The 26,719-nt window shown below is 37.4% G+C and overlaps 1 protein-coding gene across 3 annotated transcripts in view; it reads left to right on the forward strand.

The window, feature by feature from the left end:
* The window catches only part of ESR2 (estrogen receptor 2), a 2,041,892-nt gene that overhangs the window by 406,736 nt on the left and 1,608,437 nt on the right, over positions 1-26,719 (forward strand). For 2 of the 3 annotated variants that reach the window (XM_044074391.1, XM_044074390.1), the window contains exon 1: positions 19,727-19,843. The exons of the other annotated variant lie outside the window; for it this stretch is intronic. The gene's annotated coding sequence lies outside the window, so the exon portion shown is untranslated. Of the gene's footprint in view, positions 1-19,726; positions 19,844-26,719 lie in introns of those variants that run through there. 3 annotated transcript variants of the gene reach the window in all.

A 26,719-nucleotide genomic window follows, 5' to 3' on the forward strand; every position in this document is an offset into this window, starting at 1 on the left:
AATATAATTTGGAAAGTAATAAGTCAACAAGGGCTGCATGGAACTATTTATTGAGAAGTAAAGGAAATATGGCATGTTAAGTAAACAATTGACTTCATAGTAAGGGATAAACAAAGGGATGGATGATTGTCATAGTAAAATAATCTTTGAAAATATTGGTTATGATCAGTTGTATGGAATATTCAGGGAATTTCTAGAAGAGAATTGAGTTTGATTTTTTTTACAGATGGTTTACAATAAAATAAAGATGGTAAATATGAAAAAAGTAGTTGATAAAGTTCTGTATAGAAAAGGGACTACATCCAGGGTGCTCAATGACTGGCATTTTATTTTATTATTAATGAATTAAGTGTTACAGTGAAGTAAGGTAGGATTAGAGAAGGCACATGGAAGTTGGTAGAGAGACTGAAGCTTCCATTTGCTTTGCTGATGATTTTTTTTTTAGGATTAAGGAAATATTACCATGGTTAACAAGGACAAAAACAAATGTCTGGATGAAAATATTTGAACATAGGAGGGGTATCATTTGATGAGACAGAGACTGAGGTTTTAACTATACATTTAAAAAAATTAAAGGTATAGCAGCGATATCTGATTAGAAAATGTAAAAGATGTTATGAAGTTACTGTGGAATATTTTTGAGTTTCCTTTGAGAGGAAGGTTTGTTTAATAAATATTGTAATTAAAGGTATATTATGTTATTTGAGGAATACGTGTGGGGTACCAGAGAATTTTGAAAAATAAGTAATACAGGAGATATTTACATTTTGGAGGGGGTACAAGGTTAAATCCAGTTCAGAGAGGGATACTGTTTAATTTGGAAATGTAATCTTATTGCATATCATTATATTCAAAATGCATTAGATAGGAAAGAAAATGTCCTGACAGAATTATTTATAAAAATTTTTTTTTGGAAAGTATTTAGTGAAAATAAAATAAGATTACAACAATGTAAAAGTACATGGATTTGTTTAAGAAAAGATTGCTCTACAGAAGTTTAAAATAAAAACATAGAATATGAAAGAAAGCTTTGATCTAAAAATATTATTGTGAGTATTATTACCCCGATGGTGGAGAGAATGAAGAAAGTGAAGATAGATTGGTAATATATGAGACAGATTAGGTTTAAGGATTTATTTGTATGTTCAGATTTTTTTTTTTTGGAGATTAACAGTAGTTAAGTTACCTATAAAACAGAAATGAAATATAAAGAAGAGAAGTATAGAAATGTGTTGAATGTAAATATGGTAGAGGAAAATACAGTTTACATATTTAAAGACTGCAAAAAGTTGATATAGTTTTAGTAAAAAATAGGTTGTTTGAATGTGCAAATTTAAGGTGTATCAATATGAAAGCGATTTTATGGAAATGATGACAAGTGTGGGTAAAAGGAAGAGGATATAGTAGATATTAATGGTGTGCTTATGATTCTTATGGAATGAATACTTTGCAGAATTATTATTATAGAATAAGCAAGAGGGAGTTATTGTATAAAGTAGTTGTGCTGTAGCAAAAAGATTCTGGGAGGGAACAATGTTGATATACTAAATTTCTAATGATTGATTAACATTATTAATTTTTTATTTTCTCTTTATCTTTTTTAAACATACATCTAGGAATATATGTATATAAATGTATGATGGTATTATATAGGTGCTTGATAATGTTATGAGAGAGCAACACCTAATGTTTTTTAATTAAATTTCATGGGGTCTTTTACATTCAGTTGGATAACCATCATCTCAGGAGGATGGGATCTCAAATTAACACATCATCCGAAGGGTGGCATTCTCAGGAGTCCAATACCCTGATTACTCTACACTGCAGTGTCAGGATTGGAGAAATGAATCCAAGCATCTCATGTAGGAACAAAACTCATAATCTTCTGATCTTTTAACATCAAAAGCAATTCTACCATCTGTTGAGCTACTGACACTGATGATTATAGAGAATCATTAGTTGATAGAAAGTGGTACAAATACTGCATGCATTGTACACTGTAATGAATTAGGATTATAGCATAACAACATGACTTTTGTGTGGCCATGCAGGGTTATAGAGTTACACAGAACTGTATAGCTCTCAGCACTGCATGTAATGTTGCAGCTTGGCTGTTTCTGGAGCTTAAAAACACAGTACAGTGTAATGCAATATTATGTTACTGGCTATGATGCTGTATATGTAACTTGCATAGATATGAGACATGGAAGTCTGGCATGGCCCAAAAATATTCATAGGTTCATGGGTTTGTGGTAGTTTAACAGCCACTGGGGCCTTTATAAGTGTAGCCATGCATCGCAGCCTCTTAACAAGTTATTTTATCCTTGGTAGTGTAAACAGGGGCTTGGGATATGAAGCATTTACAAGTAGGGGCCTGGGAGGTGAACTGTTTGCAGGCTGCCTGTAACTATTAGAGACAGTGGTGCCATACCAGGTGTGTATTTCCGATTCCCCATCCAGTTGTCCAAGTTGCACTTGAATTGGGTTAAGGAAAACTCTGCTTCATATGGATGGGGAGCTTCTTCCAGAGAAGGGGTTGCCTGTGAGATTCATACCTGTCTGCCCAGTAATTGCTATTTATAACACAGGCAAGATTTAAGTCTTTAGGATTGGTAATTCTGGTGCTGTTTGTTTTGTATATTTGCAGAAGATCCATCATGATTTTAATGCTTGCATAAATGTGCATAGTTTGGTATATCATAACAATATAATGGTTGTGTAGTTTATGTGCACAGCATGACTTACTGAGACGGAAACATTTTTAAATATTTTTCCAGGATACTCAAAAACATGTACTTATTTTACCCTGCTGTCTATGGTACATTTTGGGCAGTACTTTCCGAACTCACTGTAGCCTTTTGTTGCTTAATTTGAGAGCTGGACCATCTTTTTAGAAGCATGCAGAGGTGAGCAGTTGTATAAATCATAATGTATCTCACACAGACATCTGCATGTATTGCCATAGTGTAGACAGTCAGTGTATTCATTCTGTATGCCACTATCAGTCTAAAAATAGTGTATGCTAGATAGTCCATAGCTGCTTTCTACTTGTGTATTCAAAAAAGTGATGGACTTTTATTTCTCCATAATATGCAATACAGCATATTTTATTACCCAGAATATTTCTATATAGCTTAATAGCATCCTTATTGTGCTACCCAGAATTGTTGTATACAGCTTAATAGCATCCTCATTTGCATTGTTCTGTCCGCCATTATAACCACTAAATACTATGCTTGTCTATCGATCAACAGCAGAATATCTGATCAAAACGTTGCATATCCTGTTTTGTGAATGGCATCTTTAGTGTACAGTTTCTCCAAATAACTGTCCTGTGTTCCTCTAAATTACAAAATCCATTATTTTTATGAATCTTGGTCTTATGATTGCCATCTCCACTTCTCCACTGTTTCATACTTCATCACTTAGTTCACTGCTTGTCTTTTAAGTGCTGCTACTATAGTCCATTTTCAGCACTTATTTTGTTTAAAATTTGTATTTTGACACCTTTTCATGTTCTTGCTGCTGTTTTTACTGCAGATTCATTTGATAGCTTTATTATATATAGAGCAACAAGGATTTACACAGATGAAAAAAGCAAATTGTGATGCAATTAAAATGTTATTTGCCATTTAATTTACCATGAAAATGCTTTCTCTGCTAAAAATACTTTTTTGCAAGTCTTAATATTTTAACTATCAGGCCAGAAGAACTTTCAATGCATGCTGTAATAAATAAATGTTTTATGTTGCATTCCATATAGTAAACACTGTCAGCTGTTTATTTACTACCCATCTTTTACCAGTCATTTGATGCTAATGTTCCTTTTTTATGTTTACTTTCTTTGCTGTTTTTCAGATCCCTTGCTACCATATATAAATGTCCTTCAGCATATTTGTCTCATATTTTATTAGAGGAATATCCAGAGTTCACTACTCCATAATCTGCTGAGGCATATATTAACAAGTGGGACGAGGCCAAAACTTCATGTTGTCTTTGGCAAAAAGATCTTTCAGTAGAGATAATCTTAGACTTTTCTATGATGCAGTGCTGTCAGAACTGTTACATGTGCTGATCATACAAGAGTGCATCTGCAGCTATGAAAAAAGGATTTTAAAGCTGTTTCTTTTATTTTTGTTTGGGGGGATCTAGTCAGTGAACCAGAATTCATTTCAAACTACTATGAGAAACAATGCCATTTAGAAAGGATAATAATACTAATACCACTACTATTAATAATAATGGTATGTTCCCTTTTAAAGAAAATGCAGTATTCATTTGCTTGGTGCTTTGCCTTGTGTTATGGCACTGATATTTCGTATTCAGATGCATTTTATATTAAAGAGTTATTAGAATTCAGACACAGCCCATTAGTTAAAATTGACAGTTATCTGTTATAATGTTCAGTACAAAAAGGTGCAAAGTACTGTTTAATTATGTTCTTTTGATTTAGTTAGTCTGAAATTCTACAGAAAGCAGTTTATGTAGATTATTTTTACAACGTTCTGTCTTGCTGCATTTTATAGACATAGTGTATCAATTTTGTAATCAGATGTAACTATTCTTCTTCCTCTTACTTCCAGATGGAATTTTTGAATATTTGGTGGCACTATCTAGCGGCTCAGTTCTAGATTTTCTTAGTTGTGCACTAAATTACAAAAGTTCTGTTCATATAGGCATTAATACTTCATGGAGTTCAGCAAGGCAGGTTAACCCGTACAGTTTTTATTTAAGGTAGTGTGGTCGCGCAGAGGTAGGGTCTTCACAGCACCAGGGTTGGAGTTCAGATTTGACCTTTACTTACTGTTGGTAATCAGTGTGTTTGTTCTTGCATTTGTGCAGTTTGTCTCCAGTTACTTTCACCTCCTCAAAACATGCTGTTTTCGTAGCTACACTAAATGCTCCATTTCTTTCTCTGGTTGTCTCTCACTTTCTCTCTCAATATATAATAATAATAATATATATATATATATATATATATATATATATATATATATATATATATATATATTTACATATATACGGATATATGTGCATGTATGCTCTCACACACACAGACACACAGACAGACACACACACGTGCACGTGCATACAAATATGTGTGTGTGTTTATTTGAGGGATTGATAGAGTATGGTTTGTGATACATGAAATATCTTGTACATTAAGATTAGGGCATGAATTTCATGAAGAATTATAAAGCCACAAATCATGAAGAACACAGAGAAAGATAAGTGTTTTCATTTCTTGAAATAATTTGAAATTCAATATTTAAAATAAATTCACCAGGCTAAAAGGCACTTGATAAAATTGCTTAGCAATTAGTGTACTGATATTAATTGCAATGATTTTAGTATCAGATTAATGATTTTTATACTATAATTAGCTTACTGGTTCATACTGGTGGCAGAAGGTTTGCCCTGCTAGTTATTTTATATTGAAATGCAGCTACTCAGTAGTAAGTCTACCCAAACATGATTCTAAAACCGAACTCCAAGCAGTTTAGTTAATCCTGCCACGGAGTCATTCCTGTCATAATGGAACAGCACTTCCCTACAACTTCTTTATTCAGACTGATTGAGATGGGTATCTTGAGACAGTGTAAGAATTATGTTGTGTGATGAACATCTGTTGCTCAAACAGTATAACACAGTGTGAGAGATATACATATATAATATCATTGGAGGCAAAAATTTCACATACAGTAAACTCAGACACCAAAATCATCAGCAGTGCACCACACATTACACTGGTCCAAGGCCATGTCAATATACATAATACATCATATGCTGAGATTCTAAATACTGGCTTACGTAAACCTTAAAGACCTCCAAAATACAACACGTACAAAGCACACTCAGCAAATTGAGTCTACTTCCTCATTCATAGATTCATAAATTGTTACTCAGCTAACAAACCGGAGGCCTTTCTAAACCTAGCCAGGTTTTCCCAAAAGAATAACAATGTCCTGCATCCAACTAGGACATTGAGGGTCAAGCATTTATAAGCTACCGCTGTCCATAAAGGACATGAGTGCCAGGCCCAGTGTACATTTCCTATTCCCCATCCACTAGTCTATGTTGCACTTAAAATGGGTAATAGGGGAACTCAGCTTCACATGGATGGAAAGCTGGTTCTATAGGAGGGGCAGTCTGTGAGACACATGTCTCTGTCTCCAGCATGTTCTGTTTAAGTCACAGTCAAAATTCAGGTCCCTATACCTTGTATTTCTGGTACTCTTTGACTTATGAATATATAGGAGATTCATAAGGGCAGGGTTTGTGGATGCCTTATAAGCCAGGGATAGATCACTCCTCAGTAATCTGTAAGAGGCTGAGTAGATGGAAAGGGTTATAAGGTGCTCTGCATAAGGCAGGTTTATTATGCTTTGTATTCTTTTTGTAAGGAACCTCTGAGGTCACTCTCATTGCTGAGTATGCTTGGTCAGGTAAATACCAAATGGACCATTGTACTCTATGATTGGTTTGATAAGGGCAGAGTACAGTGGATTAATGACCTCTTTGGACACAAAAGCCATTCCTTTACTTATAAGTTGCACAACATAAAAGAATTTCTTCTCCACTGTGGCCATGTGGTGGTCAAAGGTAAGGCTACTGTTTATGTGCATACCCAGATCCCTGACCACTGGGTCATCTCTTAGGGGCATTTTATCATCATGGTAATTAGCTGGGATGGCTGACATCCCAAAGGGTACAATTATGTATTTCTTAGCATTGAGTTTAAGACCATGACTTTGAGCACCATTTGTTAGTCAGAAATAGACATTTTTGAAGAATGCTAGTTTCTGCAGTGGAGTTGATACCCCACAACTTACAATTATCTGCAAACTTAGTGGAGTCGATACTTCCCAACATGCATTAATGTGCAAACTTATAAACCTCCAACATTTGCTTCTATTTCAGAGCAAATAGATGCCAAAAAGGACTGGGCCCAGTACCAAGCCCTGGGGAACTCCTCTAGTGACTCGTCTCTTGGTGGAGGTGCCCTCACCTATTTTGACCTCCTGGGTCCTATCCCAGTGAGCTTGACTGTAATGCCTGAGTGGGATATTGTATCAGAAGCCTTGGCCAGATTGAGGTAAGCTGCGTGGACAGTGTTACCTTTATCCAGTTCTTTAGTGATCCTCTCAAAAAAGTCCACCAGATTTAATAGGCATGACCTTCATTTAACAAAGCCAAATTGTGATTAGTTCAGTGTTTGCAGGTTGTCTATGTCCTCATTTATCATGGCCATAATGATTCTTTCCATGGCCTTTCATATGAGGCTGTTAAGACTTATGGGCCTTGATCAGTGGTTGAACCTCCTTTATGCAGGGGAATAACTGCAGCCATCTTCCATTCCTTGAGCAAAAAACCTGACTGAAGGCACCAGTTGAAACGTAATTCAAGTGAACCAGAGAAGTCATGTTTCATGCTATTTATTAAACATCCTGTAATGTTGTTGGAGCCCATCGATGCAGTGTTTTTGACCTTGGAAAGTGCATTAATGACCTGTTCCCTAGTAATGGTGGGGGGATTGTGATATCTGGTATATCCATTGAGCTACTGGGGGGGGGATTTGAGCTGAACCTATCTGCCAAAAGGTTGGCAGTGGTCTCTGATTCAGTGTGGGTGATGCTGTTTACAAAAAAAAGTTCTATGCATTGCTGTGTATTTCCCCTGAGGTTATGGACTTAGCTGTAGAAAGCTAACATAGCATAAGGAGTCCCAAAGTCACAGATGCTGAGCCCGTAAGGAAGGCATTGACCCAGTCAAACCTTCTTGTTATAGGCAACGTCATTGTAATATATACTGATGTGGCTCTTATCAGGCTGAAAAAGGAAGCAGTGACATTTAGTTGCTTCCTTGCACTGGGATCTGTCAAATCACACATGCACTGAAGTTCTAGAACAACAAGTAGCAGTATGACTCTGCCATAGTTCATACTGTTGTCAGTGACTTAAGGTGCACCTCCCTAGACTGTATAAAGAGGGACATGATGAAGCTCTCATACTGTGTACAAGGCAGGTATGAGGCTAGCATTGATCAGCATTCTACCTTCTCTAAGGATGATGCCGCAATATAATTAAAAATTACTTCAATAATTATAGGTTCATAGGTTCATAGGTTCATAGGTTTATACTAGGCTATCTGCCCTAAGGCATTTATAAGCCTAGCCCTTGGTTTAGTTTTTGGTGTCACTCAAAGGGAGGAGTCCAATATTTGTCAGCCTGGGAGGATATGATTGACAGATCATGCTGCTTCCCCAGTGATGGCTCACAGCTGTCTCTTCTAGGGTTTCAGTTATTAGCAAAGACATTTTCCTTCTCCCATAGTGTCTTTTTTAGGCAATGCCAACCTGATAAACCTACCAACATAACAAAACAAGCAAAGGGAAAATATGAATGTGTTACTAGTTAATGCTAAGAGCCTAAACAAGGAACTCCACTCCCTACAAGCCTTTCGTACTCTGGATGACATTGATGTCTGTGCAGTGACTGAGACATGGTTTAAAAAAGCAGAGAGCACTCCAGCTGTGCAGGGCTATAACAACTACCACACATTTAGACCAGCTACTGCACAGGAGGGGAAAAAAAGGTTGAGGTGTCTCAATCTACATTCACATCCAGAAGAGACTCATATCAAGGCCAGTAAAGCAATATGATGCACTAGGGCATCTCCAATTCCAAATAACAATCAGAAAGGACTCATACTATACATTAGCAAGCTATAGGACTCTCTCTATGTCAAAAGAAAGCCACAACACCTACCTACAGGAACTAGAGTCACTCAGTATTAAAGCCAATGCTATTTTTCTAGATGATCTAAATAATCCAGCTACACCACTACTAGTGCACAAGCACAGAGATTCCTAGACTTTGTCAATACAGATGTCCTGGAACAATTAGTCGGAGTACCCACTAGGGGAATAACATCTTGGATCTTGTCCTCACTAATATGGGAGCATCTTGCAGACTTGCACCACCCCTTGTGTATCATCATCACTTATTAGGTCTGATCATAATGCATTCTTCTTCAAAATAAAACTGAAACCAGAGAACTCTTCCATCTTCAGTACCTTAGAAATGTCTTTAAGACAAACTATGTACTCCTAAGTGACACATTGTCAGGCTTCAAATCCTTAGCAAACCCAGTTAACTCCAGTGAATAAGCAGAAATGTATACCACCACACTATACCAGCATGTAAATAGCTGCATAGATGTAGCTGTACCCCATAGAAACAAGTGCAGGGTAAGCCCCAGAAACAAACCCACATGGTGGAACCATAATAGCAACAAGCTTTATAATAAAATTAAAAGAATTTTGACCAAAAGTAAGAAAAGCAATTCCTAGAATGTTAGAGTCCTTGTTACTAAGATAAACAAACAGCTCAGGAGCTTAATAAAATCCACCAAAGCCATGTTTGAGGCTAAAATAGCTACCTAAGCCAAAGACAATCACAATGCAATTTTTAGTTATGTTCATAATCTCAAAAGCACAATGCAGCAATGCATTGAGCTGATTCTGAATGATGTTACCTACACTGAGGCTGAAGATATAGTGAACCTACTGGCCAATCAATTTAGCTCTAACTTTACCCCTCTCTCCCCTCTGTCTGTCCATCAAGATATACCTGAAACTGGCTAGCCTCCAGCTATCCCACAAGACCAAATCCTAAAAGTGCTATCTAGAATCTAAAAATACTGCATCAGTGGGTCCTGAAAATATCACTAGATGCATCTTAAATAGCAAGCATAAAACATGATTTAGCAGCATACCTAACAATACTGTTCAGTCTCAGCCTCCATACAGGTCTTTTACCAAAAGAATTTAGAACAGCTACAGTCATTCCCCTGCATAAGGGAGGAGCTTCCACAGACCCAGGCAATTAAAGACCCATAAGACTGATCATCCTCATGGATAGAAAGACTTATTATGGAATTGATCAATCAGGACACAGGGAACTTCCAAACACCATCTCAGTTTGGATTCATCAATGGCAGGTCATGCTTATGTAACCTGGTGGATTTTTGAAGTACTGATAAAGGCTAATTAAGCCAAAACCAGTATGCTGTTGTGGTAGAATAAAGCTATGTTTGCTTAGTAAGGAATTGTGCTATTTATTTATCCACTCATTATAGTGTGAGGAGTGCTGGCATGTGTGTTCGTGTATATCAAGTGTTGTTTTGCCGTACACCTGGGCTTACTTGTATGAACTGTTGATCGTTTATTGGATTTTTTGAAAGGTCACAAAAGCAATAGATGATGGCAAAACAGTACACACAGCATATCTTGACCTGGGCAATGTTTTTGGCACAATTCCTCTCTCAGACATAGTGGAAGAGTTAAATAAACAGGGAGTAAACTCCTATGCCACCATCTGGATTGCCAACTGGATCAGAGATAGGATGCAGATAATCAAAATAAGGGAAGTTACCTCAGCAAAGCGACCAGTCACCAGTGGAGTCTCCCAGAATTCTGTGCTGGGACCTCTATTGTTTGGCATCTACTTTTCTGAAGTAAAAGTTAACACCAAAGGGATCTGACTGACTAATTTTGTGGGTGACTGCAAGCTAGGAAAATTCATTAAATCTCCAAATGACTTGGCCTGCAGGAAGGTTTGTCCCAAATAAATAATTGGTGCCAAAATCATGAACTGAAACTAAATGCCAAAAAATGCATTATTGTATCTTTTGTGAAGTCATCTTCTCCAGGGAACTACTGCATTGAAAATAAGTCCCTAGGAGTTGACCCAGGTTGTCAGGATTTGAAAATGTATTTTGACAGTGACCTAACTTATGGCCAACATGTGTCTGTTGTTGTAAAATAAGTCCTTCTATACTGCATAATTTATAAAGAAATGGATTGTGTCTAGATTTGGGGATGTCATTGTTCCCCTTTACTCAGCTCTCATTAGGCCAGTCATTGAATATAATGTCCCTTTTGGCATGTATGTGTCCAGGCACATGCAGCAACTGGAACTCCCCTAGACATTCCTTATTAAAAGGATTCAAGGCCTAAACAACATGTCCTACAAGGACTAACTTAAAGAACTGTTACTATAATCGGTATCCTACAGACTGCTAAGAGGTGACCTGTGTCTGGCATACAAGGTATCCTTGACCCATTATTGATGGATTTGCTGCATATCAGCAAGCCAAACATCCGCAGAAATACTCAGTATATGGATCTAAACCTTTTCTGCAATATCAACAGAACAGTTTGGAAGGACAGGTATATTTCACAGAGGGTACTGCTACTGTGGAACAGACTCCCCATCCACATGAAACAAAGTTCATCCCTGTCCATATTCAAATGCAACTTAGATCTATGGATTGGAAACAGAAAATTTACCCCAGAACTTCCCCCTATACTACTAATGGACAGAGGCAGCTCCTAAATGTTTTATCACATGCATGGGGGTCCTGTCAAATTGTTTATGGTATGAATCCAGTTATTTTCATTAGGGCTAATATATAATTATTGACCATAAGATGGGTGAGGCCAGTCTGTAATCAAATGGGATAGGATATTTCAAGCACAAAAAGGGAAAGTGGCTGGGCTTAAAATGGCTTGCATAGGCAGCAAGACTAATACTTGCCTGTGAACTTATGAACCTATGAATTTATGAACCTATGAAACCAAGTTATACATTTCAAGTATCTTACAGACTAGCCCCCCCCCCCAACACACACACACACACACACACACACACACACACACACACACACACACACACACACACACACACACACACACACACACACGCACGCACGCACACACACACACACACACACACACACACACACACACACTTATACACATTATTTTTTCATGCATTGCCATACACCCACACAAACACACACATATATCTGTGTGTATATATATATATATATATATATATATATATATATATATATATATATATATATATATATATATATATATATATATATATATATATATATATATATATACATACATATATATATATATATATATATATATATATATATATGTATATATATAATATATATATATATATATATATATATAAAAAATTTTCCATTTTTCTTAATTGCTATTTCAAATTAATTTCAGTTAGATCCAGGAATTAAGTTGTTTGCTTAAGCTGTGTATTTAATTGGACTGCTGTTGCATAAAGAGTCTGCCTCTTGGGTGATGTAGCATCTGTTTAATTAATATATTACTATGTGATACACATTCCTTGTTAAGACAGCACCCTTTTCTTGATGATACATTAAAAAATAATATATTACTATAGATGATAATAAATGCTGTATGATGTGGTAACTATATCATGTTTTAAAAAATATACTTTGTATCATTTAATACAGTACACTACCATGTCATTTTAACAGCAGAACATTTAAAACTTTTTAGTCTTTAGCATTTTTTCTGGGATCTGTTCATGTGATGTGTACAGTCACAAAATGTCTAGCTTCTTCAAAGGCTTTTCAGATCTGGGTAATAGGATTATACCCTGCTACTGCACAAGTATTCAGTACCTGCTCAGATTTGGTTTTAGATTCATTATGAAAACCAGACTTGATTCTGGAGACATCAAGTTGCTCTTGTAAATTCACTTGAACTACGTCTGAAAATGTTTGCAATTATCTATATATTGTGCTTAAGTTTTCTGTACTGTTAGAGGTAACTTCTTGATTCTTCATTTTCAGAAAGAGATGTATGTAGAAAGGAATCTTCAAACTTTAAATTCCTTGCAATGGCAATCTTTACTCTGTTTTATACAGATGACTATACCTGCTAGAAAATTGTTAATGTCCTTTTACACGGTAAGATCTATTTTCATATGTTTCTCCTAAACCTATTTTTCCATGTTGGCAATTTTTTTATTTCTTTCCTTCTTTCTTCATTAATTTAACTTGTTAGCTCCTAACAGCTTAACCATATTCAGCTATGAATGGGCCCATCTACAAAATGACAAGCATACATAGTAAAACAGAGTTCTAATCAATTATACAAATAATACTGAATATATAAACTTCTTCTTCTTTTGGCTGCTCCCGTTAGGGGTCGCCACAGCAGATCAACTGTTTCCATTTCTTCCTGTCCTCTGCATCTTGCTCTGTCACACCAACCACCTGCATGTCCTCTCTCACCACATCCATAAACGTTATCTTAGGCCTTCCTCTTTTCCTGTTATCTGGCAGCTTCATCCTTAGCATCTTTCCCCCAATATACTCTGCATCCCTCCTCAGCACATGTCCAAACCAACATAATCTTGCCTCACTGGCTTTGTCTCCAAACATTCCAACCAGGGCTGACCCTCTGATATACTTATTCCTAATCCTGTCCATCCTTGTCACAACCAGTGCAAATCTTAACATCTTCAACTCTGCCACGTCAAGCTCTGACTCATGCCTTTTTGTCAATGCCACTGTCTCCAGCCCATATAACATAGCTGGTCTCACTACCCCCTTGTAGACCTTCCCTTTCACTCTTACTGGTACTCATCTGTCACAAATCACTCCTGACACTCTTCTCCACCCACTCCATCCTGCCTGTACTCTCTTCTTCGACTCTCTTCCACACTCACCATTACTCTGAACTGTTGATCCCAAGTACTTAAACTCATCCACCTTCACCACTTCTACTCCCTGCATCCTCACCATTCCTCTGTCCTCCCTCTCATTCACACACATATATTCTGTATTAGTCCTGCTGACCTTCATTCCTCTTCTGTCTAGAGCATATCTCCACCTCTCCAGGGTCTCCTCCACCTGTTCCCTACTCTCACTACAGATCACAATATCATCTGCAAACATCATAGTCCGCGGGAACTCCTGTGTGATCTCGTCTGTCAACCTATCCATCACCATTGCAAATAAGAAAGGGCTCAGAGCTGATCCTTGATGTAATCCCACCTCCACCTTAAACGCATCCGTCACTCCCACCGCAGACCTCACCGTTGTCACACTACCCTCGTACATATCCTGTACCACTCTTACATACTTCTCTGACACTCCCGACTTCCTCATGCAATACCACAACTCCTCTCTAGGCACCCTGTCATATGCTTTTTTTCTAAATCCATAAAGACACAATGCAACTCCTTCTGACCTTCTCTGTACTTCTCCATCAACAATCTCAGAGCAAACATCGCATTTGTAGTGCTCTTTCCTGGCATGAAACCATACTGCTGATCACTAATCATCACCTCCCTTCTTAACCTAGCTTCCACTACTCTTTCCCATAACTTCGTGCTGTGACTGATCATTTTAATCCCTCTGTAGTTGCTACAGCTCTGCACATCACCCTTATTCGTAAAAATCATTACCAAAACACTTTTTTTTCATTCCTCAGGCATCCTCTCACTTTCCAAGATTTCATTACACAATCTAGTTAAAAACTCCACTGCCATTTCACCTAAACACCTCCATGCTTCCACAGGTATGTCATCTGGGCCAACAGCCTTTCCATTCTTCATCCTTTTCATAGCTATCCTTACTTCCTCCTAGCTAATCCACTGCACTTCATGATTCACTATCCGCACATCATCCAACCTTCTCTCCCTCTCATTCTCTTCATTCATCAACCCCTCAAAGTACTTTTTCCATCTGCTCAACACACTCTCCTCGCTTGTGAGTACGTTTCCCTCATTATCCTTTAAAATTATGCATGTAATTTCAATAGGCAGCCATTTAGATTGTTGTATAGTGACACATTAAAGTTGTGTGTTATGAGATGAGTGGAAAAATCTTAATATCTTTCTCTGTGTAGTTCGTAAGAGACCTCTGTTAAGTGAGGAGTATAATATTACAATTGGCAGGACTTATTCAAGTCTGGGTAAAAATATGTTTAATATAATTGCATGCATCATCTTCATAGTCTGTATATTTTTTATGAAACGTTCAGTTTGTTTAGTACCTGGCTTATTTGCAGTTCTGTGTATATGTTACAGAAAGGGTTAAGTCCAGTGTTATGCTTGTGTATTTCTTATGGACAGCAATTAGAATTTCTGTATTGTTGGCATCTTTAGGGATAATGGGGTAGCGTTTAGCAAATCTGTTGTGGCTCTCAGGCATCATAACTGCAGATGACAGAGCGTTTATGTAAAATTTCTTACTGCAGTCTTAATTTTACACTAAAATGAAGTCATTTTGTAAGCCTAAGGTTAATTGTACAGAGGATTTGTTTGTTCTTAGACACACGAAATTGTCTGTATATAGAATGCATTATATGTTGGGGAGACTAGAAGGTCTTCAATGAGTGCTGGAAATAACAGCGGCCCTAGTACTGGCCCTTATGATACTCCTTTTGAGATATTAGTAATGTCAGAGGGTATATTATCTGCTTGTTCAATAAAATTGCAGTCAGATATGTTGGAGTTAATCCATTGAAGGATCTCTGTAAAAAAAATATTGTTTAGTTTTCTGGATGCAACCCGTGTTCCATATTTTCAAATGTATGTTTGAGGTCTAAAACTTAATTCTTTTTACATCACCTTTTCCATATTAAGGTAAATTTGGTCCATTAAGTAGTACATTGCTATGATAATATGTTTGATATGAGTCTAAAATGTGCTGTCTGTCTGAAAGTATATTATATTTGGTGATGTAATCCAGAATATTCTCATAAACCAGTTTATAGGTTCATAGGTTGGTTCTAGGCTATTGGCCCTAGAGCCTATACAAGCCTAGCAATAACAATTCCCTGACTATTTCTTCCCACAGTATTTACTTCCCTGGACCCCTGTCTAGCAGGGAGACTGATGTGATCCCCGGGGATAATTTCCTATCTCCCATCCAATCATCAAGGTTCCTTTTGAAGAAGGCCAAAGAGGCGCTCTGCTTGACATGTATGGCAGTCTATTCCAGTGTCTGGGGAGTCTCTGGGTCAGGAACCTATCCCTCTAGCATGTTTTGTTCATTGTGATGGCAAGGTTTAGATCCCTGGAGCATGTGTCTCTGAGGTATTGAGATTTCTTTAAGTGTAGCATGTCCAACAGCTCTGGGTTTGACATGGCCTTGTATAATAAGCAGAGATCGCCTCTGAGTAGACGATATGCAACAGAGTGTAGGTGGAGTTTTTTTAGATGGTCAGCATAGGGCATCTGCTTTAGGCCTGTGATTCTTTTAGTGAGGTATTTCTGTGGCCTTTCCAGTTGTTGCTGATGTCTTGAGAGGCACATACCAAATGGGGTCTTGTATTGTATAATGGGTCTAATGAGGGATGAGTACAGTGGGAAAATGACCTCCTTTTTTCTGGATGAAAATCCCTTAGTGATGAGGTGTGCCACATAGAAGGATTTCCTGACTGTTGTGGCACTGTGGTTATCGAAGGTGAGACCACTGTCTACCTGTGTCCTTAAGTCTCTTATCACACTTTCAGTGTTTAGGGTACTGCCACTTATGTGGTAATTCCCAGTTACATGTTTTTCCAAAAGGGGATAACTATGCATTTCTTGGCATTGAGCTTGGCACCAAGCATGTGTTTCTGTAAGGCCCTTTTGTAGAATATACACATCATTTGGGGATTCAATAATGACTCCCTATTTGCAGTCATCTGCGAACATTGTTAGCCAGAGTCCCTTAGTGTTGGCCTGTACTTCAGAGAAATAGATGCCAAACAAGACCAGTCCAAGGACTGAACCCTGAGGTACTCCACTTGTCACTTGTCTGGAGCTGGATTTGGAGTCAGCTACTTTTACAGTGTGGGTTCTGTCAGTAAGTCAGTTGGCAACCCATCGAGTAATGTAGGGATTAATGCCCAGCTTAGTAAGTTTATCTATGGTTCCAGAGTAGGGGATGGTGTTGAAGGCCTTGGCAAGGTCCAGGCAAATAGAGGCTGCAGAAAACAAATGTAGGACTGCTACAGAACCTATTGGTAGAAGCACATTGTCTCATGCCTCTGCCACAAACTGTTAGACTAGAACATATCTAGACAAAAACATGCCCAGTCATGATTATCTGTTGAGCCCACAGCTGCATATGTTAACATTTTCACAGTTTGTCTGCTAGTACAAGCTCTGAGGATTAAGGCTATGAGTTGCTTATGAGATTCATTCATCTTTGGGGGGGGGGGGTGAACACAGGATGCTGGAGATGTAAACTAAATATTAAAGCTGACTGGCAGCATATGTTTTACAATTATATAAAACTTAAAACATATTGGCATAATATGAATTCTCTGTCTATGCTGACCAAGTGAAATACCCTCTTTTATGGAGTATCTTAACATTAGCAAGAAAAGTTATCACCAATAACTGGAAGAATCAGACTACTCCTTCTATGAAGCTTTGTTTTATAGTAGACACCAATGTAAGTTGTTATTTTAGTTGTTTATTGTTCTTTTAGATATTTATATTTGTTTCTATTACTAAATATTAATATTTTGCATTACATTTGTTTATATTGAAAAATTTAACAGAAAATATTAATATATGGCAATAGAAACAAATATAAATATCTAAAAGAACAATAAACAACTAAAATAACTCACAGTGGTGTCTGCTATAAAGAAAAATAAATGTGATGAGTAGTTGTTAGTTAATTATTAAAGTTTGTTCATCCAGCAGTTCTTTGAATTTCAACAATGTATTATATGAAGAGGTGATTCCAGATGTTCTTGTCTTGATCATGACAAGTTCAAGATGACAAACTTCAGTTGGCAGGTGTACAAATTCCTTCATAGTAGGAGTAGTCTGGGTCTGAGAGGCATTTAATAAAGACTACCACTGCAGTTCATGGTATTCCGACCTTTTCTCCCACCTTCCACCTCTAAGTGTAGTACTGGGACAATTACTTTATGTATGACAGTGAATTTTGGCCCAGTATTTTTCTGTATCTAAGATTTTTGGAAGATATTTTTATTTTGTGGACAGATTCCTTTGCTAAACATGATGAGTTTTTGGGCACATTAATAATTGTGTAGACTTCCTTAGGTTTACATGTGACAACAGCAACAATGGCATTAGTTATTTGGAAATCATGGCTTTGAAAAACATGGCACGCTGTTGATAAGAATCAACCGATGTTAGGATGCCAACATTTTTTCATTGGTTACACACATTACTTCAGTAACCACCCTATGTGGCAGAAAAAAGCTTAGTCAAAGGGCAAATTGTGAGCCTGTCCAGGCTGGTGTCTGATGATAGCCAGTTCTTGTTAGAGCTGGACAAACTTAAGATATTCTTTTTGGAAATGGCTAACCCCATGGAATTAGTGAATAATGTAGCCTTTGAAGTGGTCTCAGGAAGAGCATCCAGATATAAAACAATTTTAGATTATTCAGGGTCTTCCAAATCTGGGGTTTTAAAAAGCAATGGAAACAACCAGCGATCTAACACCACGATTCTCACATTAAACCACACTGAAGGTGAGGTGAAGAAGATTTTTTGCAAAAATTGGTTGGGTGTGTTTGGTTCCACTAGTCTAACACAAAAATTAGGTGAAGCCTTTGCCTACAAATATTGTATAAATGTCAAAGGCTTATTAGAAAAAAGGACCAGTGAAGTGACAGGAAACACTGATAAAAACAAGGGGATGCACAAGTGTAGGGCTTGCTGACAATGTAGGTTTATTTATGACAGTATAAACATTACCATCTCCTCTTACTTGAAAACTTTGTTTTTCCCAAGTAAATACAACTGTACAACAAGAGGGGTAGTTTGCCTTGCATTTTGCTTACCTGCCCCAGATTTTACATAGAGAAGACTGAGTATGCATTGTAGACTAGGATTTACAAACACACCTGTGCACTAAAAAGGGAGATGTAAAAATGCCCTAAATAAACATTCAAAGGTGTGTACAAATTTTAACAAGTTATTTTTTTTTATTTTAGAAAAGGAATAGATTTCTGAGAGAGGTGTAAGTTGGGATAAAAGGCTGGAATAAAGTGAAATGCATTGTCAGTTGTTATTAAATGCCTCTCAGACCGCAGGACTAAATGAATATATTTATTTTGATAGTTTCTTACAATTAAAGGCACTGAATTTGTAATTTATTAAATACAACTGATTACTTATTTATTTCACTACAGTCATATTGTAACATTTTTATATGTTTTGAATTTTTAATCAGTAAGTTCTGATATTTTAGCTTTTTTTTTTTTTTTTTTTTTGAGGGTGACTATCTCTTTAAGAATGGCTTGGGAAGGTTTTCATTTGTCATGTGATTATACTGATTATGTAAACCAAAATGGAATTTGTGTATGTAGCTCTGATGAAGTTCTTACCAATGTTGAATGAAAGTGGTTAACTCTTGAGTTTTATTTACTTACAATAAATTTCCACTGGATACAAATTTGAATTGGTTCTTGCAAGATACAATAGCAGTGTTTTTAGAAGGTTTTATAAAGGTATTTGTTTTAAATCAACAGCCATTACATAGGTAAGAATGGAATGGCTGCAAACATATATGACTAGAACTACTAAAATCCTTTGTAAATGGCAAAGAAGTGACTGTTGCATCCAGTAAAAAAAAGTTTTGATTGGAAATACATACCTCGGAAACGGTAGCAGCGTTTACAAATTAACTTTTCCTTAAATAAGTGGAAATACACAGGTCTGGACTTTTGCACAGGTAGCCTGTATGAAGTAAACTGCACATTTTATTGGAAGTTGTTATTTCTAGAAGACAGTTGCCTGCATCATCTTTGTGCCAAGTGTTGATTTGTTATGGATGACTGCCAGAGTGCTGTATGCTTTGCACACAGATGTTCTCTGTCCAAAGGACGAGACTAATTATTCTTCTTGTCATAAGCAGAAGAAACTGAAATGTGCTCATGTATTAAAAAAACAGATTCCATAAATTAGCTTTATCTATATGGGAATATTTAATCAACATCAATGCTAAAGAGGTAAGTTAATTAATTATTGCATAAATTAGAATTCCAACTGAATGTTTAATTCAAATATTTAAATGGTAAAGAAGGTCCCAATGACACGTGAAGGATCAGTTTCCACCTATTTATTTTAGCTTCCAAACTTTATATGTTCTTGTTTTTTTGTCAACAATAGACTTAACAGTATTTTCATTGTTAATGATTGCCCAAATTTGTTTTCATCATGCTTAGTAAAGGTCAATACAAGTTAAACAAAAACTTGTTTGTTACAAGAGTAGACAATGTCTTTTCATGTACTGTTTGCATGGCAAAGTAGCATCTTATAATAACGAGACATGAAGAAATAAGTTATTATTACTTAATTGAAAATGTGCTTATTACAAGCATGGATGCTGTGTTCACATGCATGGTTCACACAGCACAGTCTTCATAATTACTGAAATATTTCTCATATTTCTGAAGTATGACTGCCCTAAAGTTTCAAGAAATGCCTTACTGGGGACAACCCAGTCAGTTCTTTACACATTTGTTGATTGTCATGTAGTATATGATTTGTAATCTGCTGTCCCCTGAGGGCTTTATATCTGTAATAATGGTACTGCCTGTAAATGCTTTGTTTCTGCATATGGACACACAGTCTTTAAGCAATGCATTTGTTTTCTGATGAAGGTAGTAAGCCTCTTGATTTGCTATTCACATGAGCTAGATACTAGTTTTTAGTGCAGTATGTCAGGCTGGGCTAGATTAGATCTACATACACAAAATTATTCCTGGGAATAAACTAAACAACAGACACTTACCATGCTCCCTTATAGTCTTAGTGAGAGCTTGTTCCCTAGTTAGTTCATTTTATTTACTTATTTATGAAAGTTCTTGAAGCATGGCATTCTAAAATAAAATGTATAGAAATCTGAAGAGAATGCCTCAGCTGTGCCTTGCAACATTGCATATTGTGTAATAGAAGTTGTAATGTGGAATGTGGTGAAACTGGCAAGAATACAGAATATGTACTACTGTTCTGAACTTTGAAATGAAGGCCATGATGAGTAATATATATATTAACATTGTCTGAAGATGCAAATGTTTCTTTTTTTATTTGTCTGAAAACCATACCAGCACTTTGTAAAATGGCTACAGAAACCATTGAATTTTAAAGTGTTCTGAACTTCACATTACATTCCATTAATAAGGGAAGTAGTTATTTGTTCCTGAAAGAAAGTCACAGCTCAGCAGCAGGTTGTTGCTATGTCCTGATCTAAACACTTTTGATGTTGTCTGCCCTTTGTTCTTATCATTTCAGCTCTGCAAATATTTTGCCGACTACAAAAAGTAATTTTTCTTTTACGTTATTTATTATACTTGTTGATTGGATTATTCCATGTGAGTCAAATATGCTTTTAACAGGTAAGAGCCAAGGTGAAGCACAAGTTGTATGGCTGTATTCTAGTAACATGGAACAATTACATATATCAGATCAAACTGGTAATATGAAAGGAACACTAGTCATAAAAGAGTCACATTAAAGGCATTGGGTAGCTTATAAATTAACAGAAGGCTGTATTTACTCTTAGAGTTGCTAAGTGCTTCTGCAAGGAGCAGTACTAGTAAAGATATCTCAGAATATGTTTTATACATGCTTGCCATACAGCAGGAGGTGCATTTATTATATACAGTAAATGTTTAAATTAGTTAACTATTTCATCCGCATTTAGAAGGATATAGTAAAATAGTGGCATACTAGAAGAGTGGTATTATTAAAGAGCTTTGCATCTTAATAGTGTTTGTCTGTACCTGTTACGATAATGCAGAAGTACAGTGTACTTTGACAGCTGCCTTGTCAGTTTAGCAAAAGCTAGAAATTAGTTAAGGAGTTTCCAAGCAGTAAAACACACATAATGTGATCTGTAAGGCACATGTAACTCCTATAATCTTTAATTATCTGCTAGAATGATGGTGTAGAGTAATGAAGCCCTGATTATGACTCAGAGACAAACCTCTCAACCGTCCAGATTTTTGCAGAATGTCCAGATTTTTGCTTCAAAAATTTCAGTCTGCACGTCAAAAAATGTGTTTTTCTTTCAAATCACTGGGATGATATGAGGAACAAAATCACTGAGTAATGACATCCATTTGAGTTTCAGACGATATATTTTAGACAATGCATTTTAACACACTGTCATTGTAGCTACTTTCTAAGTTTATGACAAATGTTTAAAATGTATTACTATTTTGGGCCTTTGTTCCTCCATTAGATCAGGCTTTGTCCAGATTTTTTGGGCTAAGAGGTTGAGAGGTATGCCCAGAGAACTTAAGTTAGATTAGCAGCTTGTGTGTCTGGAGGTACTGGCAGGGAGGATGCGTGTGTATGTCTTTGGGGAAGGGTTGATGCTGAGAGTTTCTGGTTATGGTAGAGACCATGGCTTTGAGAGATAACTCCAGGTTGGGGGAATGATGACAGAACAGACACAGTTACCCTGTGGACATGGGGTGAACACATGCTAAGCCTACTCCCTATGGCCTGCCCAGGCTGATCATGAGGTCAGCATATGTTGGTGAGACTTAGGGCAAAGAAAACCCCTTACCAGACTGCATTATTATGGTTATTTGCCTGGTTTGTCCTGCTCTGCAGTGCTTATTTATGTACAGTCTTATGGCCTGCATATGGAAGGGTCTGTGTGTGCAGGAATTGTCTAAGAAGGCAGACTCTGCCAGCATGGGTCATACTGGGGAGCTTACCAGGGTGTGGGAACAACAGAGAACAGGACTGTATAAAGCTCATGAAAAAACCTGATTTCAGCAGTGGGTGGGATACAAAAGTAAAATGTTTTATTTATTCTGTTTATAACGTGAAGGAGAGGTGCCCTCTTAACACCCTATTCTTCATCTTTAAAATATACTTGCTGTGGGTGAGTCATGAGGGTGCCAAACACCCTTACAAATGGAATTCACATTAAGGTGTATCTGTCTTATCTGTCTATCTATCTGTTTACCTATCTCTCTATCTATATCAGTCAATCTACCCATCTGACTATTCAACTACCAGTCTATCTTAATAATGCTAGATGATGTGCACTCAATATTGAGAAAAAATGCATGAGGTCACAGTTTCCTGCTCATGCAACCGCATCACTGATTCTGAATCAACACTTCTGATGCTGAGTCGGGCATTCTCCATTATCGCCAAAAGAACAATACCACCTAACGGTTCACAATGCTTTCCTTTAAGTTCAGAAAAAGAGTAATATGTGAATGCAGTGTATATGCAATATCATATTACTGATTTTATCTGTTTGAGTTCTTTAAATTGCATACGTTTGGGAAAGAAGGAAGAAATAGGGCCATATGCCAACTTTAAGTTATGCCAAAACATACAAATCTACATATTGGAACATTTGGAAGTGTTATTCAATTCTCTGTAATGTTAGAAGATAAGGGAGTGCATTGTCTAGGACCTGCCACTATAAATGCCATGAAATTACTGATTTATGCACTCTGAGAACACATAGCTAGAATTTGATAACATTTGCACTCAGGCAGATTTCAGAATGGTTTAAAAGGTTTATATATGGGAATGCAGCAGAGCTTTTTTTTTTCCTAGTTTACATGCATACTTTTATCTTTACAGTGTTTGAGGGACACAATGTATGGCACATAGTTTGCAAGGAAAAATACTAAAACTTTTAGAAACAATTAAATTATTTTCCAAGTATTGAATTTTAATTTTTTTTTCTTGGTTGCAAAAGAAGATAAAAATATCCGTCGTGCTTTATTAAATATAAAATACTGTTTGAAAAGAAGATGCAGTGATTATTCAAGCAGAAATAAGATGTAAATGAATGTAAAGGAACCCTTAATATGTTTACTGTTTTATTTTCTAACTGAGACCCAGTAAGACTGTATTTTTTTTCTTTAATTATGAATTTGATGTTGTCAGTTTTCATTCATTCCTCAACAATTGTGCTCGGATCTAATCCTCAGGTCTGACTCAGCCATTACTAAAGCTCATGGCCACCAAAACTCTCGAGTCCCTCCCTTTTTCATAATTCACCAACCCTAACACTCCTCAGATCTCATTTGCCACTCTAGCTTGAAGACATGGTCACATTTGGTTCTTGAGCTAGATAGCATTTTTGAATTTCAGATAAGTGAAATTTTTCAAATAATTCTTTAATATTATATTCATTCTTTATTCCTATACCTCCCTTTCTACATTTTAGAGTGTACCTTGTTTACCATTGCTGGTAATTCTATAATTTATAACATTTTTTAGAGTAAACTTTTTATCATCATAGTTTTTTGTTATTAACATTGGAAATGTCTGAGAAAGCCCCCTTGTGGTTTGGAAAATGCATGGAATACAGACATAAAATTCCACTTTCAAACTCTTACTCTCTATGCGTTTATTGTTTAGGCTCTCAGAACTTAAATGTTGAATGCAAGATTTGTCAGGGATTTAATCCTAGGACCTTGGCTGATAGGAAAAATAAATTAATATTAAAAGGATTACTCCTTCCTTTTCCAAAGTGTTATCTGGGGCTCAACCCTCAAGCACAAGGCCAAAAGAGTCTTCTAAGCCTTCTGGATCCTCTACACCATCCTCGGATCCTACCACTGAACCACAGAGGAAAAGGTTTCTTCTGTATCAGCTTCTGACAATAAATCAGCTTCATCGGATCTGAATTTATCGGATCCAAAGCTGGTGCCCAAGATCCCCATCACTGGCATCTACTCATTCTTCCAGGAGTTCCACCTAGGCAGATGTGAACAGGATGATAATTAAGTTTCTTAACATGCAAATATACATGGGAGTTATTTTTATATCCAGATGACTCTTGGAACTGGGGTGTTCCTATCGGGTCTGAGGTGTTAGGGTCAACTCCAAAGTTTTCGGTGCTGTCTCTGACTCATGGAACTTTGGCACTGTATAGCTCAACTCTGACCTCTTTCTCAGGTTGGCTGCCTTCTGGGCAGAGGGAGCTTAGGGGTCAGAATCTTGGCTTCCTTTTCCCTGGAGCAGTCTGCCTTTGAGGCAGTGGAGAGGGTGTTTTCTGCTCCTGCAGGACTGATGGTTCCTCCCTCCTTGGATCCATCTGGGACCCACATGTCTTTGTGCATTGAGCCTCATTGTCTTGGTCCACAGTAACAGCCTACCCAAAGTCTCCAGGATACCAAGCAGGGTATTACCATGTCTTCCAACACCTCTCTGGAACATCCCACTGAAGAAGTCCCTAGGAAGAGAAAATGCAAGAGGAGCCACTTGGATTCCCCTCAGGAATCTGTCACTGAAGACACTGATTTCAACAAAGGGGAAAGGTCTCCAAGATCACCACTTGAAGATGTGGGTGGTTGGTCAGCCCAAAACCCTTCCTCAGAGGAGGCAGTGTTCCTGGAGGCTTTTTGATCTTGCCTGTCTACCTCCTGGGTGACTTACCCACCAACAAGCTCATTGATTTGGTCTCTCAGCAGGCATGGAAGGAGCCTGACACAGTTGAACCAATTCCCAGGAGACTGAATCAGATTCAGGCACCACCTGGAGGCAAGGAATTTTGGAACATGAGAGGGTCCATAGATGCCATGGTCATGATGGTGGCCACTAAGAAGGAACTTGCAGAACAGAGTTCATCTGTCCATCCCCCTAACAGGGAGTCTAGGGCAGTGGACAAAATTGGGAAGCCTGTGTATGCTTCAGTGACATTTTTTGTTCTGGAAAAACAGTCCAAGGCACTTGGTCCCCAAAAGAGGCCAAAGTGCATATAAATGTTCTGGAAATGAAAGCAGTGCTCTTAGCGTTGCAGGCATTTCAATATTATCTCCCTTTCGGGACAATTGCTTTTCAAATGTGCAACATGTTAGTAGTTTGGTACATCAACAAACAAGGGGGAACCAGGTCTTACCCCTTATGTCGAGAAGCCCTCAGGGTTTGGCAATGGGTAATCAGTTCCAACTGCTTTCTAATAGCAATGCATATTCTGGGGAAGTCCAACGTGATAGCAGACAAACTGAGCAGGTCCATTTCACTACCTCCCAAGTGGTCTCTCAACAAGAAACAGGGGTGATTTTCAGCCAATGGGCCAAGCCTTACTGTGATCTTTTTGCATCTCCCCTAAACAGCAAGTGCAACAGCTTCTTCTCCCTCATCCCCCCACAGGGGAAATTACAAAGAGATGCTCTACTCCATGATTGGCCCCCTGGTCTTCTCGGTGCATATCCACTGATTACCTTAATTCCCAAATTTCTACAGAAAGCTTCCTGGTTGAAGAGCAAGGTTATCTTCATTGCACCTTACTGGCCTCAACAGATTTGATTTCCCTTCCTTTGGCCTCATCTGCTGTACCCACTTTGGGTTCTGGATCCAGTTCCAGACCTCCTGTCTCACACTGCAGGCATGACGCATCTGGATATTTCAATCCTCAAGCTATCAGCATGGATTCTCCAGTTCCCTTGATATCCAGCCAACCAATGATGTCTTTCCCTGTTCACCCTATTCTTCTATCATCACATAAGGCTTCCACAAGAAAACTTTACAGAAGCAAATGGAAATAATTTGCCTTTTGGGCACAGCAAAAACATATTGACCCCTTTTCAGCTCCTGTACAAAAGTGTTCTGGAATCTTTGGCAACAATTTTCAATGAGGAGGCTAGCTCCTCAACAATCAAAGTTCAGTTAGCAGCAATATCTAATTTCACACTGGATTTGACAGTTTCTCCTTGGCTTCATCTAAATTTTATAATGCATGTTTAAGAGGCACCCTCCTGCTCAGACCTCCATATAAAGATCCTACTCCACCATGGGTCTTAAAGTTGTTACTACAAACTTTAATTCAAACCCTCTTTGAACCAGCAGCTAAATGTGAACTTAAGGTCTTGACCTGCAAAACTAATTTTCTAGTG

This window comes from Protopterus annectens, chromosome 6.part0, assembly GCF_019279795.1.
Source record: "Protopterus annectens isolate FY-2018-M chromosome 6.part0, PAN1.0, whole genome shotgun sequence".
Lineage (NCBI taxonomy): Eukaryota > Metazoa > Chordata > Ceratodontiformes > Protopteridae > Protopterus > Protopterus annectens.